The sequence below is a fragment of the Calidris pugnax genome, unplaced genomic scaffold (assembly GCF_001431845.1).
Source record: "Calidris pugnax isolate Ruff unplaced genomic scaffold, ASM143184v1 scaffold9, whole genome shotgun sequence".
Lineage (NCBI taxonomy): Eukaryota > Metazoa > Chordata > Aves > Charadriiformes > Scolopacidae > Calidris > Calidris pugnax.
Window position 1 is genome coordinate 7632750 of NW_015090778.1, and position 3960 is coordinate 7636709.

The window sequence follows — 3960 nt, forward strand, 5'->3', positions numbered from 1 at the left end:
GCTCCGCCCCGCCCCCGAGCCCCACTATTGGACGGTTCGTTCCCGCCCCCGCCCTCCTCAGCATTCATTGGCGCCCCGAAACGGCGGCCCCGCCTCGGCGAGGGAGCTACAGGCCCCTCCGCCTTCTCCTATTGGTGAACCAAGGAGCACTAGCCCCGCCCTCCTCGGCTTCCATTGGGGGAAGGCAAAGCTCGACCGCCCCCTTCCTCGTGTTCCCAGCAGGACACAGCGGCCCAGTTGCTAGGGGACTCTAAGGCGGCCATTGGCTCTTTCCCCCATCAATCGCACTTGGTCGCCCCGCCCCGCCGGAGGGGAGCGGTTTGCCTGGCGCGGAGTTGCGAGGCCTTGGGTTCGAGCCCCAGCCCCTCCGACAGGGCTCCTCCGGCGTGCGGAGGCTGGCAAGGGACCCTGGGGCTCGGGCAGGGCGGCGGAAGGCCTGTGCGAAGTAACAGCAGCTTCTGGACAAGGAACATTGGACAAGGACTTTGGACCTTGGTTGGTTCCAAGCACGGAACCAACCACCCGGCAGAAGGGGAGTCCTGGCTGTAGCTACAGCCCTTGGAAGGCCCTCACCCTCACACCTCAGTCGGGTGTTTAGGATATTCATAGCTGGAAGAGACACGTTCTTTAATTTTTATCGTATCCACAGCAGTGTTGGCTGGCGTTGTCCTCCCGCTATCCACATTCTGCTATTCCTGTGTATTTGTACAGAATGGGGATGAGATGTCACACTTCCTTCCAGCCCCACCACACAGGCACCACACCACGTCCCCAACCAAACACACCCTGACACGCACTATGTTGTAGGGAGCGAGGGGAAAGGGATCATCTCTGGAGTAAATGCTCACTGTGGGAAACGAGCTAAGTTTTGCTTCAGCTAATTGATGTATCATTGTTAGTGTGATAGTACTAACAAAGAAGCTTTAGTAGTAGTAATAAAAATTAACAAATTGTATCTAACTAATCCCTACAGATGTTCTTGGTCCGTTGAAATGTCCTTGTTCTCAGAGTGTTATCTAGGTGAAGAGAAACAGACTGGAACGTGTCCTTCAACATAGGGACCAAGAAGATAGAAAAGTATCAATAAGACTAAAAGAACAAGGCTTGGACAGTGAATCTGCCAGGTGGACAGTAAAGGCTGCCAAGTAGGCCCGCTCACAGGGAAAAAGGGGGGGGCAGCTGATGAAGACGAGGATGCGACCACCTGATGAAGAGAATGATATGTTCAAGATAAAATTTCGTAGAATAGGTGTGTATATGCCTTATACGGTAGAAAAAGATATAGGCTAAACCTGTGGCGTGCGGAGGCTGGCAAGGGACCCTGGGGCTCGGGCAGGGCGGCGGAAGGCCTGTGCGAAGTAACAGCAGCTTCTGGACAAGGAACATTGGACAAGGACTTTGGACCTTGGTTGGTTCCAAGCACGGAACCAACCACCCGGCAGAAGGGGAGTCCTGGCTGTAGCTACAGCCCTTGGAAGGCCCTCACCCTCACACCTCAGTCGGGTGTTTAGGATATTCATAGCTGGAAGAGACACGTTCTTTAATTTTTATCGTATCCACAGCAGTGTTGGCTGGCGTTGTCCTCCCGCTATCCACATTCTGCTATTCCTGTGTATTTGTACAGAATGGGGATGAGATGTCACACTTCCTTCCAGCCCCACCACACAGGCACCACACCACGTCCCCAACCAAACACACCCTGACACGCACTATGTTGTAGGGAGCGAGGGGAAAGGGATCATCTCTGGAGTAAATGCTCACTGTGGGAAACGAGCTAAGTTTTGCTTCAGCTAATTGATGTATCATTGTTAGTGTGATAGTACTAACAAAGAAGCTTTAGTAGTAGTAATAAAAATTAACAAATTGTATCTAACTAATCCCTACAGATGTTCTTGGTCCGTTGAAATGTCCTTGTTCTCAGAGTGTTATCTAGGTGAAGAGAAACAGACTGGAACGTGTCCTTCAACATAGGGACCAAGAAGATAGAAAAGTATCAATAAGACTAAAAGAACAAGGCTTGGACAGTGAATCTGCCAGGTGGACAGTAAAGGCTGCCAAGTAGGCCCGCTCACAGGGAAAAAGGGGGGGGCAGCTGATGAAGACGAGGATGCGACCACCTGATGAAGAGAATGATATGTTCAAGATAAAATTTCGTAGAATAGGTGTGTATATGCCTTATACGGTAGAAAAAGATATAGGCTAAACCTGCGATAGGTTAGGCGGTCGGGAAGAACGTGAGCTCCAACTTCTCAGCCAATGAGAAGGAGAGACAGAAGTTTAAGCAGCCGGGATAAGGTATAAATATACAAAAATCAAAAAACTGCGCGTGCATCTATTTTTGGTGCACCCGATTCAGCGCTGTTTCGTATTAATAAATTTTTAAACTTTTGCTTCGGTGACATTGTCCTCTTTAAATTCTAAGATGTGAGTCGGTGTTTCTCACACTCACTCTTCCTGTGCCGTTAAACCAAATCCAGCAGGTTTCTAGAAGAAGGTGCCACCGCCTCTAACCCCGGGTGTCGGGCCAGCGAGGAAAACTGCAAGCGACTGGACAAAGAACTTACAGGGAAAACTCAATTCTTAAATGCATCTATTTACTGCCTAAACTCTACACCAGGTCCTTCATGACCTTCTTGTCCTTTGCTTGTAGCATGTCTGTCAACAAATATAATTAAAAAAAAAAAAATCTATAAGAAAATCTTTCTAACCCTGAATAACTCCCAAAGAGAAAATTTAGTAGTGTCAAACTGCTACAAAAACCCATTCATACAAAGAGAGACAGAAACAAACATCAAAAATAGCCCCATATACCCAAAGTATCACTCCACATAAAAATGACAACTTCACGCAAGGTCTTTATGTCCTTGTTTTACTGCACCCCACCCACACTTTGCCCAAAGTACACCTAAGTCAGAGGAAATGAATACATCAGACACTCTGCATTAGCTGCACCCAAACGTAAGTGCTAATTGATAGAAATATATCTATACCTTATATTTCTACTCAAAAGAACAGCAACAAAGTCCTTGACTAATAAAATCTTATATGGGTAAGATGCAATGTCAATGTACTAGTCTCTTAAAAAAAAAAAAAAAAAAAAAAAAAAAAGTCTTAACATGCTTATTTTATTTCAGGATTGCAAAGAAAGATGTCAACTCATGAATATTGTTGTATCATTCCTCGTTAATTTTAATCCAGTGCAAAGAGAAGAGCACAACCTGTCCTGTAGCATTCACTCCTGGGCATCAAAGCACCACGTTCCCGGTGTCACCCAGGCCATTTTCCCGCTGGCACACTCACAGGTCCAATAATTGCACCTCCTTATAATCCACTCACCACTTTATGGAACCAAAGTCCTGTTGGAGGTGGGATAATAAATTTGCAGCAACAGACGACAGTTTCTCAGGCTCCAGCGTTTTACTGTAGAAGGCCCACAGATGGAAAGAGAGAGACGTGCTCTTCTTGCAGATGCGTCATCTGTCACAACTTCCATTTCAGTTTTTATTTTGAGATGGGCTAAATCCAGTCCTCGTAGTCATTTGTACTCTTCCTGTGGAAGCAACTTCTAGACAGCTGGAGTCCAGCCCTGGGCACCAGGAAACCAGTGCTCCAGCCCCGATCCCAACACAGCCTTCCTCTACAAACCTGGCCAACTCACTCGCATTTTTTCTGCCTCAGGTTTTCAGACCTATCAAAGTTACTTGCTGCATCTAGTACAGAGGAATGGCATGGGATTTTGACCACAAATTTCAGTGGAGTGCTTTGAGATGTTCTAACAAAAATGCCTAAGTACAAACTAATCATCATACCTTGCTTTACTGAAACTTTTATGTGTTTGATTTTTCCCAAAGCTCACTAAGAAAGAGCAGAGAAAAAAAAGCAAGCATTTTCATAACATAGAGCTTGGCAATTAAAGTTCATTTGCCCTTCTTTTTAAATTAAAAAATATTAAGAGTTTTC